Source organism: Pelodiscus sinensis, chromosome 3, assembly GCF_049634645.1.
Source record: "Pelodiscus sinensis isolate JC-2024 chromosome 3, ASM4963464v1, whole genome shotgun sequence".
In the NCBI taxonomy this organism is placed as follows: domain Eukaryota; kingdom Metazoa; phylum Chordata; order Testudines; family Trionychidae; genus Pelodiscus; species Pelodiscus sinensis.
The window spans coordinates 151731828-151747642 of NC_134713.1; the positions used below are offsets into that span (position 1 = coordinate 151731828).

Below are 15815 nucleotides of genomic sequence, written 5' to 3' on the forward strand. Positions count from 1 at the left end.
GCTTTACTCTTTTCCCCTTACTTTGATTGCAGAATTTTCTAAGGGGAGCTGTAGGGAGAGAGTGAGCTGGAAAACACGTTAGTCCACAGCTGCCTATCTATTGAGGACAGTGCGTTTGATTAAAGGGGAGCTCCCTCCTGGATTTCACACATCACATCAATCACATTGATCAGTCCCCAGAAAGGCAACATATTGTCTGGGAATAAGCCAAGGAGGGATATCAATTTCACAATAGCACTTATGTCTTTCAGCCAAGAACCTGTTTATTTTTGGCTACTGAAGACTGAGACTCACTTCTGAGCTGCATTTACACCCAAAGATATGCACCACTCTGTCTGTGATAACTTTTTTACTTAAATTTGTACTTTTATATGTGATTTTCATATAGAAAAATCAGCTCTTATATCTCTGCTAACTCTGGAATTGGTGTGTCTGGATCTGTTCTTTTTTTCCTTCCATTTGTTACTTCTCGATATAAAGAATCTTCTGGTGTTTTCTGTGTGGAATCAGCTCTTCAAGAAAAAGTTTTTTCTAAAAATATACTGTGTGCTATTCACATTTCTAAAGGATGAAAATAAACTTTACATCAGAACAATAAATGCATTGCTAACATTTGTATAAATATATGAAAAAGCTCACTTTACAGTAATTTTATCTATACATTTTGGTCCAAATATTCTATTTTATGGATGTTTTGATTTTCTTGATTACTTGTATAATTTTTTGGTTCCTGTCACTTTAAATAAATCATTTATACATAGTGTTTTATGTTAGCCTGCTAATGAGGTTTCATTTTATTTTGTTCACACAGTGAATCTTAAATTTCATGATTAATTTGGTTGTAGTATGTTATTATATCCACAAACTTTACCCTGGTTAGTTTCTTTATAATCTCTGCTCATTCAGAGTATTTGGAAAGATACGTATCTCTTTGTGCGAGAGAAACAGAGTGATGTGGGCTCACGTTAAGCTGACAACTGATGCAGAGAATGAGCAACAAAATTAAAACATGATCTTTTAAATCATTAAAAATAAGGATTTGACACAATAAAAATTTACAATAGAGCATTTTTTTAGTTATTATTCGGGTAATTTATTGCTTTTGTATGATAATGTGTCTTGCAGAAATAAAATCCAAAAGCCATTTATAATTAAGCTGCTCAAATGGTTATTTACCCATCACTACTTATTTCATTGTTTCGTTATGTACACTGCATACATAACGATTTTTAAAAAGATGTTCTAGTTTGGCTGTTTCTGTGGCATGTTGAAAGATACGAAGCAAAAAGAGTTAACATCCATACACTGACACAATGCCTACTAACTTGAGAACACAGAATTCATTCCTCCTAGATAAAATGTGACTGTATAATACATCCAGGAAAGATCTAACAGAGCCATTTAGCTAATTTTATTTTTCACTGAGGGGAAAGTAACAACATAGCAAATGATTCAGCTAATAATTTCTATTTTAGATGCAAGCAAAACAACATCATGTGGCTTTTTCACCATGTGGATGTTATCGCACGTTGCTTTACTTATGATTTCTAGAAAGTCATGGTAGGAAGAAGCTAGTGTTTGGACATCTGTATCTTTTAATTATGTTTTACAAAGGATGAGGTGAGAGTACCTAGCCTCCAAAGCTAACCACACTAAAAGCTCAAAGATGAACCATAGAATAGTTGTTAAAATGGTATTCAATCATAATGTTTTCTTCAGAACTTTCAGAAGTAGAGGAATGTTGTTTTCAATTATACGTGCAGACAGTGAACTATAAAAAGAAATCCTTACAATCCTTTCCTGAAAATTAAATGCTACACGTACCTTTTTTCCCTTTCAGTATTGTTATATTTTAGATGTTCTGATCAATAATAATTGCTGAAAGCTTACTGCTTTTAAATTAGACAAAATGAGTTATGAAACATCAGAATAGCTACCTTTCCTAGGATCCTGTGATCCTTAATTATTTTTAAATGTTTTGCTTGGGTTATTTTAAAGTGACTTTTTTGATGGCTACATCTGCCTAATATACTTACAATACTGGTATTTACATTTTGAAATTAAAAACTCACACATGATTTAATTTTATGGTCTTTTTTGGATACGTATTATGTGATATATTATTAGTATTGCTGCTAGTTACCAATATTTGCACTATTATTACTCACACTATATAACAAATAATGTAATTGTTCTTATCAGTTCTCCTATGCAAGCCATAGTATCTAATATTCACTGATCAAAGCAAAACCTTCTCAGTTTACAAGTGCAATTGTTTAAAAAAATTTAAAATAATTTCTTTATTCAGGTCCTTAAACCCCTGTTTTCGGGGTGACCAGCATCACCTATCAAAACATCTAGTCTAAGAAGATTAATAGTCTACTGCAGAATATTTGTATTATTTGGTATTGTTAAACTGTCTTGCAAGTGCATCTCTTGCAGAGTTTTATTAGAGTCTTGATAAGATCAATATTTTAAAAAATACATTCTGTAGATCAATCTAAATTAATCACATTTACAGAGCTAAAACATATGTATGCAACATTCAGTAAACTCAGAATATCTTTTTTCCAACCATCTAAATCATATACTGAATCTTTAAAAAAATAAGGCATGGTAACATTTAATGTGAAGGAAAGCTATTATTTGCCTAAATGAGTTTCACATCCTCTGATAATTTATCATACATTTCACCGAGTTCCTTGACTTTCCTCATCTTGATCTCTTGTTATATATCTACCATTTCAATATGTAGCCAATATTATCATACACTGAACTAAGTCAGCAGTTTTGACATCTTCATTTCAATGTCCTTTTCTGTACCTTCAGCAATGTTAATGTTACAAATTATAGGAGGGTATATTAATAGCCATACCCAAGAAGCAGAAAGAAAAGTGCATTTTTTTAAACTAAGTACTAACTTGGGATTTCCTGGGCCCATTGTCAAGTCAGCCGAACCCACAGCTCTTCCATTGTGATGATAATGGATTCCGTGTTGTTGGCTCAAAGGTCACAGGGTCACCGTAAGCTCCTTAATGGACTGTGAAATAACTTTAACTGCATTAACCTCTCCGGATCACATGGGTGGCACCAACATCCACTCCTGAAATTCTCATTCGCTTATAGAGACAATACCATTAGATTATTATATTTTCCTTTTGGAATAGCAATAGGCTCAGAGCAATTATGCAGCTAAGCATTTCCATTAGGCGAATAGGACCTTAAAGAAGATTAACTAGAGCTTGTCCTGCATTCACTAGAAAGGTGGAATAAGTCTGCAGATTTCAACCGAACTCAAGTCTCTTCAAACCCTATGGATATTATGGTGCTTTTTAAGTCATGAGATGAAATATAAATGTTGTATCACAGGCAGAATGGACTAACATGAGTGGATGCCTAAACTGAATACCTGTGTTATAATGGCTTTCCTGAATGCTTGTTCTTAAGAAGGTTGTGAAAGTATTGGCATGGGAGACTGCAGTCCCCTATTTATCCAGAGTAAAATCAGACAGCCGTGGAGAGAAACTGTTTTCCCAGAACAGCCTGCCAATGACCTTGTAACAGGGTAGCTGGCCCCTTCAATGAAACTGGGCTCTGCTCTCCTGCTGCAGTCCAGGTGTGCCCTAGTTTGGTGAAATGTGGAGAGTGGGGCTGCCCCATAGATTTATAAATGAAAATTCAGAATAATGTGAGAGGAGTTCAGAATCCTGAGATTCAGAGCAAGTGTGCACGTAGAGTATGATTTCAGAGCCCAGATTTCAGAAAGCGAGAGAGTCCATAATCCTGAGAGTAAAGTGAGCTCAGAGGAAGTCCAGGACTGGAATGAGAACTTCACAAAGGAGATGCCTGTGAATGATGGAGTGGTGAGACTTCCCTGGGGGAACAGTAGAGATCAATCAGGCTGGAGAAAGCAGAAGGCAGTTAGTCACCTACAAACATCCCCAGTCCAGACAGCCACAGCCAGAGAGGGCTGACAGCTGAGAGCAGCAGAGGGAAGACACCTTCTGACTCTGAGGCAGAGAGCTTAGGCAGGGGGCCAAAGAGCACTGACAACCAGGGAATGGTGGAGGGGTGGGTCCACTGATGTCTCCAGGCAAGAGCCAAACCCCACTTTGGAAGGCCACAGGGTGGAGAAACATCCTGTCTAGAGAGGCTCAGGTGAGTCATGGTGAGGGACTCCAGCTGTGCTTTATGTTGGACTTTTGGGATGACTAATGTTTGAACTGTATGGGGGAGTGAGGAGGGAGGAAGGAGATTCTGGTTTTGCATAATGGAACCTTTGGTAATTAGGTTCACAAAAAGGGCTGTACTCCCACAGCTCTACTGAGTTCATCTGAGCTATCAAGAGAGGCTACTTGAAGGGTTGCCCTTAGGCAAGAGGAGGAGGAGACCACACATTTACCGCTCATTCAAGGGGTCAAACAGTAGTCTCTAAAAGTAGGCTAATACACAACCTCTCCAGAGCCTCAGTGTAGTGGCACTGATTACTATCCATTAAGCTTAGATGCCCACACTCATTTTATTCATACCCCTATTCAGCATAGTATACTTGAAACTCTCTAATCTGGCAATCCTGGGAAACAGGGTATGCCACATTACAGATTTTGCCAGGCCTGGGAGGGTACTGTGGAGTCTGGGCATGAGAGGGGGAGGGTGGGGCACATACCTGCCACCCCACTCCCAGGGACACACATGGCTCCACGGTCCCCATCGCTCCCAGGCACCATCCCCTGCCATTATGGGAGCTCTGGAGAAAAGCCTACTGGGAAGCAGCTTTTCACACTGCTGGGAAAGGGGGAGTGGCAGTACACAGAGCTACTTCCTCCTCCAAACCACGGGTGCTCCCAGATTAGGGACACACAGAGTACAGAAGTTTAAGTGTACATGCTTAACTTTTGTAGTCAATGGAACTCAAGCATATTCTATAAGTTAAGTATGTGCTTAAGTGCTTTGCTGAATAGAGATGATCTTGAGCACATACTTCAGTGTTTTGCAGAAGTGGGGTGTCAAGTTACAAACTAAGATTGGAGTTGTGGAAGCCCAGTTATCTTATGGACAAGTATAATAAATGCTAAATAAGAGCAATCTGATATCCATAACTTCAAAGATTTAAAAATTATGTGCACACATTACAGTAAGTATTCATTTTCATTTATATTTAAAAAACATACTCATCCAGGCATCCATCCCAGAAGCTAGGTATTTTAATAGAATAAAAACCAAACATCCCTGTATCCACAATCCACCTAACAGAAATTACTTAGCAGAAATTGTAGATGGTGCTATTGTTCCTTTATCTCCTTGAGGAGTCTTATGATTTGCACAATAAATTTTGAGTTCTAGAGTATGTCACAATAGAAATTAGGCTCTAATAATTATAGCTTTTATTAAATACTTAGAAAGTTGTGAAACCTTTTGAAAATGGCATAAAAACAGACAAGTTGTTAGTAGGGATGGTCCAACATTTCTGTTGAGACCATTTTTTGATGGAAAATTGGGTTTTTTACTATATAGTTTTCTTTTTATTTATTTGTGAAATATTTCTGCTTTTTGAGAAAAAATATTTTGTTAGCAAAAGACCAACTACGAGTGGGTGTAGAAAGATTGCTATTGTTATTTCAGTATTCATGAGGTTCTGAGATAATGTAGGGATTGGGGAATTCCAGTGTTTCAAGGAGACTAAAATAAGACAGGTATTTAGCCCATAATTTTTTCTTTTTTGGTGCATGATTTTCAAGATTTATCGCTATTTAGGCCAAAGCCAAAGCCTAACAATGCCATTTGCTTGCTACATTTTTGCTACAGGTTTGACCGCTGGATTGTATGATTTGCTAACGACCTTCAAAGCCCACTGAAGTCACAAAAGCAACTCCCAGGATCAGGTCTTGAGGAAGGATGCTAAAAGAGGTGTACTGTCAACTTATCTCACCTTCCCTTAGCAATCTTAAAAGCATATTTAAAAGGAACAGAAAAGCTTGGATATGTCTGAATTTTTCAGTCAACTGAAGAAGTCAGTCTAAAAGTAAATATTTCACTTTCAACTTTTAACAATTACAAAAAATGAAACCAAAGTAAATTTCAAAATAAAAAATCATTTGAAATCTAAACATCTAAAAAAACATTTTTTAATTTTTCCCCCAAACAGAAACAAATTGGTGAACTCAACATGAATTTGCAAAGCATTCAGTCAAATAAAACTTCATCCCAAAAATTTCACCCCACTCTACTAAGAAGTAGATTTAGGTGCCAGTGAGTGAGTCCCATACAAAAAGAAAAAATGAGACCCTAAGGGTATGGATTCACAGCAGGGCTAAAGTTGAATTAAGCTACACAACTTCAGCAACATCAAGTTTAAGTCGAAATAGCTTAACTCGGCTTTGGTGCTGTCTACACAGCAGGAAGTTGAAGGAAGAATACACTTCCTTTGACTTCTCTTACTCATTGTAAAATGAGGGTTACAGAAGTCAGAGTAAGAAGTCCTCCAGTTTGACAGTATTTCGGAATAAAGGCTTGTAGTATAGATGTACATTTTTGTTATTTTGGAATAACATCAGTTATTCCGAAATAACGCGGCTGTGTAGATGTACCCTAAGAAATTAACTGACTCCCAGCAAGTCAAGGGAATGGTTAGATGTAGGACACAATTCATGGCTCCCAGCCCTCTGCTTAATCCACTAGAGGACGTTTATTTTCTAATGCTCTAGTTACTTTACTCATAACCCTAATTATATTAAAGGTAGTACCACTTATATTCATTTCATCTTTCAGGTAAGTGAGTGTTACAGTTCCAAAACCTGAGAAATGCTGAGCTTCCACAAATAACTATCATTACACAACTAATCATAGTTAAATAGCTGGCTCATTATCTCTCAGGATTTGGCTTAAAATGAAAATAATTAATTCAAAATAAGGTATCACATCAAAATAACATACATTTTTACATGGGATTCTGGAGTCATTTCTGCGTGATTTTTTAATTTCTTTTTGACAACTATAACTTCTGTTTAACTCATGTCCACAAAGTTATCTTCTGATTAACATTACTCAGATTTAATAAGTCCCTCCAAAGCAGTAAAGCTAAATGCAGTAAAATCCATAGCAAATCTGATAACAGTGCTACAGGGATAGCATTTCCTCCTGCCAACAAAGCATAACACAAGGAGGAGGGCTCTTGTCCGACACAAGATATCATCAGAAAAAACCAAAAGGGCATGAAAATCAAACCCCTTATTTAGCTACATAAATATGGATTTACATATCAAATATTAGGCTCCCAAATTTGGAGCTATTGGAATAATAAAATTAGTCTTCTATCATCAATATATTAAATACAAGCTAGCTTTTCAAATGCATGGCCTACTGAATAACAGAATTGCCAAAGCCAACATTTTGTTTAAAGAGAGAAAACTTCCTTTTTTTTTGGCTACTAGTTCTGTGCATGCTCCAGATACCAGCATTATAGGCCTATCAATGGCACGCAACTGTAATCACTACAGAAAAAAAAACCCTACTAAAACCAAACTTCACATAAAAATGAATGTGATTATCTTTCAGTGTCTGCACACATAGGAGGTTCATGCAGAGACGCAGAAATTGATTTATCACCTGGAAAAAAATTATTCAGTGAACTTTGTCCCCATGTAACTGTTCTATATAAAGTTTATATATTTAGTTCTTAAAATATAGTATTTTCACACGTAGCGCATTTATTTTCATAAGTCATTGCAACCTTGTATCAACCCCATCCAAGATCACTTGCAATGGACGCTTTACCACCATGGGTCCTGCTCCCATTAGTTTTGCAATGGATGATGGATTTTAAATATGCACAGACATTTTTCATATATTGGAAGACAATTAACGAAGGAAAGCTTTGCAAGCCCAGAGTTACCTATATTCACTTCATGCTATTCAAGGACAACTCCAAGTCTCATGGGAGCCTGCCTCCATTTTCCATCCAATGTAGAAATGAAGTCACTAACAAAACAAAGAGCTATACTAGCATGTTTAACTGAGGGAGGAAGCAGACAGACATACCAACCTAAGACTCAAACAGTTTGGAGGGGATGGATTAGACCAGCCATGTGAAATTATAGTACATACTACCCCATTAACGTTAAGCTAAAAATGTGCAATGCTGCAGGAGCTACCCAAAGTCCTTGCTGCCAGCAGTATCCGGGTTTTGGGGATGTGACAGACCGGGCCGTGTCTGGGCACAGCTTAGGGCGTCCGCTCAGGGCGAATTGCTCAAATCCGGGGCTACTTACAGCCCCCGACTGGCGACCTCTCCACACAGGCCACAAACCAGTCCCACAGAGCGCTTCAGCAGCCTGCCTGAAGCCTCCCGAGCAAAACCCCTCCGACACCCCAGCAATATCCGTGCCCCAGATGGCCCCGGGCCTATACACAGGTGGGGGGACCTAGCACCCAATCCCACCTACCCCGAACAAGTTCTGTCCGGTTCCAAGAAACCAGCCACAGATCCCTGGTTAATTTACCCTCTGGACCTTACCCACAAATCACGCTGGGCCAATCCTTTAGAATCTATATCTAAAGGTTTATTATTACAAGAAAGAAAAGCCTGAGAGTAAGGTTATTAAAGTACAGTACGTTACATGCACCGAATCTCCCAGTCCTCGATGCAGGCTCTAGCAGAGATGTTGCAGCTGCTGGTTAAAAGTCCTTATTGCACATCCTACGATCAGGATGGGTTCACAGGTCTTCCGGGCTCTTCAATCCCTGCAGTGCTGCCTCTGGGATGAAGTGCTGAGCTGAGAACAAAATGGCCTCGACCACATGGCCTCTTTATACTCCTTCCTGGCCTCTTCTTGTATGTAGCAAGTCACCTGGTCAGAGGCCAATCTCTATGTTTCCTGCTGGCTGCCCTCAGGTGACAAATCCCATTCTTTGGGTGTGTCCATAGCCTATTGAGAGTCATTGTTCCACAGGGCTTTGCTACTCAGCCTGTCCATAGCCATGCTTAACACATTCACAGAAATATTCAGCTTCCACACAGATCACAGATTCCTACCTACACACATAGACATTATATACTCACATAAATAGTGTACATAAGATTAACAAACAATAAGCTCCCATTCAATACCCCACATGGCCCCCCCATACCAATTTCTGGGGCCAACACCCCCACCTAGGGGTGCAGCAGCGATCTGGCTGCTTCCCTCCAATTCAGCAACGTGACACCCCCAACGCAAAATTGATGCAGGAAGTGATGCCAGTAACATCACTGAGGGCATCACAGGCCTCCCCCGTCAAAATGGTGGTGTGCCTCAGTTTCCTTCTTACACAGGACCTTCTGGCTGGAACCCTTTTTGTCCTGTAAGAAGTTCCAAAACCAGTTACAAGTGTTAACCATGAAAGAGCAACATTACAATGTTCCCTTACATACCGTCTGTCGTTTGGTACATCTCCAGACAGATTACATGGTATTTTCATAAGCTCATGCACACTGTATACCGTTACAATTCTCTGCAACAATAATACATTGGTTACAAGAATTAACATCAGTAACAAAAACAATCCTATATCAGGTGTATACTGACATTCCCCATCATGCCCCTTCTCTGGCCCCACACCATTGCAGTTTTTTCCCTTCAGGTTCAACCTGCAAATCTTCTTTGTCAAAGCAAGTCCTGCCCCTCCCCCTTGTCCTCTGGGCTCCAGGCCTGAAACCTCTGGCCAGACCAAGACAAAGGGCTGGCTGGGCGTGACTCCCTGGCTCACAATGGCCCTGGAATTCTCCCCCTTCCCCCACTCAGTGGGGTAACAGCAGTAAGCTGTAGACTCCCAAGTCTCTCCTCTGTCCCTCTCTAACCTCTGTTTCCACATGGAACCAGATATCAACCTCCCTGATTGATTATGAGTGTCCACAGTGTCCAGAGATGGGAGCATAACTGCCATCTCCTGCATCCTAGAGAGAGTGACCACACAGCTGTTCTGCTCTGCATACTTGGCTACACAGTCCTTCTCCTGAATCTGAGACACTAAGTTCCCACTCTCCTCATTCACCTGGGAACAATCCTGTCCCACACACACTGACTTCCCAGCAAGCTGGTCACCCACAGTCACTGGGTTAGCAGCCTGCTCCAGTTCTCTGGATGTTCCTGCCTCATCTGGAACAACCCTCAGTCCCTCTGAGACTTCTCCAACACCATCCACACTGGGTTTCCCTAAACCCAAGTCATTGGAGTCACTGTTAACAGACAAATTCTGTCTGTCCGGCACCAAAACAAGTGCCTCACACAAGAAGCTGCTGCCGTTTACAGGCAGAGCTTTCTCCTGAATGCCTTCTCCCAGCAAGGCCCTGTCACCTCTACAAGCACTGCCAGGACTCTCCTCCCTATGAGATTCCTTAAGCAGCCGTTCACCCTTCCCTGGCTCTGCAGTAGCATTGCCCTGCTGAGCCCCAACCAATTCCTCCTGCACTTCCCTTACTCCCTGGGTTATCTCTGGCCCCTCAGGTGGATTCACAGATAATCCCCTCTCAGGCACACAGACAGACCCACAAGAGACAGGGTCAGAGGCATCTTCACTCCCTGTGCAGCTCTCTAGATGGCTGTAAACGTCCACACCATCATTAGGCACCAGAGTTAACACACCCTCATTCTCTCCTTGTGCCCGGGCTAAGGGGTCTCCCTGCTCCCACCGAGCAGCTCCCCCCTCTGCCAGCAACACAGCAGCATCAGGCACAATATCAGGGTCACCACTGTCTGGTCTCTGGGGTTCTGGTAAAACACTGACTGACTCTACCTGAGTCACCTCATCCCTCTCCCCAGCAGACACAAACCTTGGGCCACCCCCTTCCTGGGCCTTAGCCATATCCAGACCCAACTCTGGGACAACCACACTGCTCTCAGCCTTCACAGGCTGTGGGGCACCTTCCGCAGACACAGGAAGAAACTCTTCCCCACACACAGCCAGACAACCAGAGACAGCTTCTCCCTTGTCCCAACACCCCTGGCTAATCTCAGTCATACAGCTAGCCACTGGGACAGCTTCCTTTACTGCCCCACTGCTACTTCCACCAGCCAAATTGCCAGCTTGCACACACTGTGCTTCTTCACACAAATCACTTTCAGCTTGTGCAGGTTCAATTCCACAAACCTCACCAGCCACCAACTCCTCAACTAAAACTTCACTCTGGCCAGCCACTCTAGGCTGCCCCAGAGAAACATTTCCCTGACTTCTGGGCTCTTCCTGCCCTGGTTCTGATTCCAGCCTCACCTCTGAGGCATCAGACGGGCCCTCACCCACAGGCTCACTGCCCCCCTGCACAGACACACAGGCATCTGCCACAGGCACACATGTAGAGACACTTTCCCCTTGGTTACAGGGAGACTGACCAGCTCCAGGAAACTTTTCATACCCACATGCACCCCCTTCCCAAACCTCCCTGCTAGCTACAGGTAACACAAAAGGTTTGCATTTACACATGCTTTGGGGTTGGGTTTTCACATCGGCTGGGTAAAATACGTCTGCCATATCATAAGCACACCACATACCCACAGAGTTACACATCGAACCCTCTTGTTCTTTTAGTCTCTTAAGCTGGAGGTCAAGTCTAGCATTTTCCTCCCTGGCTAGGGCCATCTTCTTTGCATGCTCTGCCCTTCTCTCTGCATACTCTGCCATTCTCTCTGCATGTTCTGCTTTTCTCATCTCAAGTTCCCGATCCATCTCCTGCTTTCTCTTAGCAATTTCTTCATCTGCCTTCCACCTTCTTTCAGCAGCCTCCTTGGCTTGCTTCTGCTCCTTTTCATCCACATCTCTGGTTAATAACAGCACTACCAGATCTAGTTTAGAGGCCCTTTTCCTAAAGGCAATGCCTCTCCCCAAGCACAAATCCTTCAGAGCACTTTTGCTCAGACTCTCATATAATTCCGGGATCATCGCAGCGACTCTTTAATCAACCAAACTCTCAACACCAAAAATCAAATTTAGACAGCGTGGGGTCCTGATCCCAAAGCTCAATTGACCAAGATCTGTGGATCCTGCCGACTACGCCACTGTGACAGACCGGGCCGTGTCTGGGCACAGCTTAGGGCGTCCGCTCAGGGCGAATTGCTCAAATCCGGGGCTACTTACAGCCCCCGACTGGCGACCTCTCCACACAGGCCACAAACCAGTCCCACAGAGCGCTTCAGCAGCCTGCCTGAAGCCTCCCGAGCAAAACCCCTCCGACACCCCAGCAATATCCGTGCCCCAGATGGCCCCGGGCCTATACACAGGTGGGGGGACCTAGCACCCAATCCCACCTACCCCGAACAAGTTCTGTCCGGTTCCAAGAAACCAGCCACAGATCCCTGGTTAATTTACCCTCTGGACCTTACCCACAAATCACGCTGGGCCAATCCTTTAGAATCTATATCTAAAGGTTTATTATTACAAGAAAGAAAAGCCTGAGAGTAAGGTTATTAAAGTACAGTACGTTACATGCACCGAATCTCCCAGTCCTCGATGCAGGCTCTAGCAGAGATGTTGCAGCTGCTGGTTAAAAGTCCTTATTGCACATCCTACGATCAGGATGGGTTCACAGGTCTTCCGGGCTCTTCAATCCCTGCAGTGCTGCCTCTGGGATGAAGTGCTGAGCTGAGAACAAAATGGCCTCGACCACATGGCCTCTTTATACTCCTTCCTGGCCTCTTCTTGTATGCAGCAAGTCACCTGGTCAGAGGCCAATCTCTATGTTTCCTGCTGGCTGCCCTCAGGTGACAAATCCCATTCTTTGGGTGTGTCCATAGCCTATTGAGAGTCATTGTTCCACAGGGCTTTGCTACTCAGCCTGTCCATAGCCATGCTTAACACATTCACAGAAATATTCAGCTTCCACACAGATCACAGATTCCTACCTACACACATAGACATTATATACTCACATAAATAGTGTACATAAGATTAACAAACAATAAGCTCCCATTCAATACCCCACATGGCCCCCCCATACCAATTTCTGGGGCCAACACCCCCACCTAGGGGTGCAGCAGCGATCTGGCTGCTTCCCTCCAATTCAGCAACGTGACAGGGGATCAACATGTAGAGTAAAAACTTTAGGACTGAGAAACTCAATTTAAATCACCAAACAAACTTTATCTAATTTATCTATTGTAACAACTCATGTCTGCCCACCAGCACTCCCAGCTTATGTTTAGTTGGCACTTCTGAAGACATTCTGGATCAAGTCTAAGAGTTCACTGGCAATATTAACACGGGCTGCATGTTCCTTGCATGTTGCCTTCCTTGCCTGTTTAAAGAGCAATAACATTTAAACTGGTTTGTCAGCCTTCAGAATTTGTCATTTGGCAATGACCCACTTGTCTCTGAATGTCACATACTATTTTAATGGGTAGTGCATTATCCTGTGGATAGGTTCTCAGGACTGGTAGGCAGCATGCTGCTTATTTTTGACTATTATTTACTCCCTATAAAAGATATTCATTTGAGCTTGACTATGCTTTACATGCACTTAAGAGCAACTCTTCAGTAATCTGCAATGTTACGTTTTGCCCCATCAAAAAGACATTTGATCTCTTCAGTGCTAAGAATAAATAGTATTTGTAGTGGCTGTCATGTTTCCTTCTGCCATGGAGATCTTTATGACGAGCAAGGTATTACTGTACCTGCTGCAGCATTTAAATTTTCTGTTATACCATAGCTCCCATCTACTCAAATCAGATGTTCAGTGAAGGGAACCCGAGAAAAGAGGTTTTTTGTTTGTTTGTTTGTTTGTTTGTTTTAAACATTGAATTACAATACATATTCAAAAACAAATGAACAGTCATATATGCTAAACCCATATTTTCACACGAAAAATGGGAATGTGCACAAAGAAGCAGACATTTTAAAACCCAAGTACCCTTTCTGCTTATATAAATGTGAGCTATGCACATGTATTTAAATGCCTGTTTGTGCATACTCATCTGTAACAAATATAGAGGGTCAGATTGGGAAACTGTACAGGTAGAAAACAAAAGGGCAAAAAGGAATATAATATCCATAATCCCTCTGAAACACTTTATTTTTGAACCCCAAATATACCTGGCCTTGATTTAGTCTAAGCTGGTAGAAACAGCTGCTAAGAATTTTAATACCAGTTTATTATTTAGAAGTTCTACGGGAAAGACCTAACGTATGTCATGTTCAAACTATATACAAATTCAGTATTAAACATGGCTCTTAAGCAAAACAGCAGATGTAAATGTTCCAGAATTTTAGGGCACTTAACACTGCATTTTCTAGCTATAGTGGACTTCTGCCAGAAGTCAAGCAGGTGAGATCATAGAATCATAGAGCTGGAAGAGACCTAAGGAGGTCATCAAGTCCAGCCCCCTACCCAAGGCAGGACCAATCCCAACTAAACCCAGCCAGGGCTTTGTCAAGACGAGACTTAAAAATCTCTAGGGATGGAGCCTCCACCATCTCCCTAGGAAACCCATTCCAGTGCTGCACCACCCTCCTAGGGAAATAGTTTTTCCTAATATCAAACCTAGACCTCCTCCACTGTAACTTGAGATGATTGCTCCTTATTCTGCCATTTGTCACTACTGTGAACAGCCTTCTCTATTCTCTTTGGAACCTCCCTTCAGGAAGTTGAAGGCTGCTATCAAATCCCCTCTCACTCTTCTCTTCTGCAGACTAAACAAACTCAAATCCTTCAGTCTCTCCTCATAGGTCATGAGCTCCAGCCCCCTAATCATTTTGGTCTCCCTCCACTGGACCCTCTCCAATGCATCCACATCCTTTCTATAGTGGGGGGCCCAGAACTGGACACAGTACTCCAGATGTGGCCTCACCGGAGCTGAATAAAGGGGAATAATCACTTCTCAAGATCTGCTGGCAATGCTCCTCCTAATGCAACCTAATACGCCATTAGCCTTCTTGGCTACAAGGGCACACTGTTGACTCATATCCAGTTTCTCATCCAATGTAATCCCCAGGTCCTTTTCTGCAGAACTACTACTTATCCAGTTGGTCCCCAGCCTGTTACATTGCTTGGGATTCTTCCATCCCAAGTGCAGGAGATCATACATTGTGTCTTTTTTTTCCTGTGCCCTTGTGAACATCAGATCATATTCAAGTAATGAAATGTAATTAATTAATAACTTTATAAAATTGCTAAGACTCTTATCTTTATGATAAACGTATGTATTGTGATATTGAATAAAGCTAATTTACTAATTAAAAGATTTTATTTGCTAACCTACACAGCCATGTTAAGAAGTTGTGACAAGCTACAGAATCTGCTATCTCTCAGTTTGCTTACAATTTATTATTGTGCATTTTTTACTCTGAAAGTTGAAAAATGCAGACCGGCAAGTGGATCCCTTATACCCAAGGAATCCACATTTAACATTAAGGAATTATCATTAATGTCTTTTATTTTTATTTTATTTTAGTTGGGACCCTCCTTCCAGATGATATTGTGGTATCCACTCGCACTGAGGATACCTCTCCGGGGGAAGGAACTCCAGTCATTAGGAAAAGGCAGGTGTTAGTAATGGGGGATTTGATCATTAGAAATATAGATAGCTGTATTTGCGATGACCAGGAGAACCATATGGTGCCTGGTGCAAAGACTGAGGATCTCTCAAGACATCTAGATAGACCTGTGTGTAATGCTGTGGAGGAGCTGGAGGTCATGGTACATGTAGGCACCAATGACATGGGGAAGGGGAGGAGAAAGGTTCTGGAGGCCAAATTTAGGCTGCTAGGAAAGAGACTGAAATCCTGGGTCTCTATGGTAGCGTTCTCTGAAATGTTTCCAGTTCCACACACAGGGCCAAATAGGCAGGCAGAAT

The 15815-nt window shown here is 41.8% G+C and overlaps 2 long non-coding RNA genes across 2 annotated transcripts; one reads left to right on the forward strand and one right to left on the reverse strand.

Moving 5' to 3' along the window:
• Positions 1 to 336: 336 nt before the first annotated feature.
• Positions 337 to 2955, reverse strand: LOC142827667 (uncharacterized). The gene is made up of 2 exons (XR_012902374.1): positions 2922 to 2955; positions 337 to 561 (listed from the first exon to the last, which is right to left on the reverse strand). It is a non-coding gene; the product is annotated as an uncharacterized LOC142827667 (long non-coding RNA).
• Positions 2956 to 3043: 88 nt separating this feature from the next.
• On the forward strand, positions 3044 to 15504 carry LOC142827668 (uncharacterized). Its single transcript, XR_012902375.1, has 3 exons — positions 3044 to 4158; positions 5806 to 5907; positions 15414 to 15504. It is a non-coding gene; the product is annotated as an uncharacterized LOC142827668 (long non-coding RNA).
• The last annotated feature ends 311 nt before the right edge of the window (positions 15505 to 15815 follow it).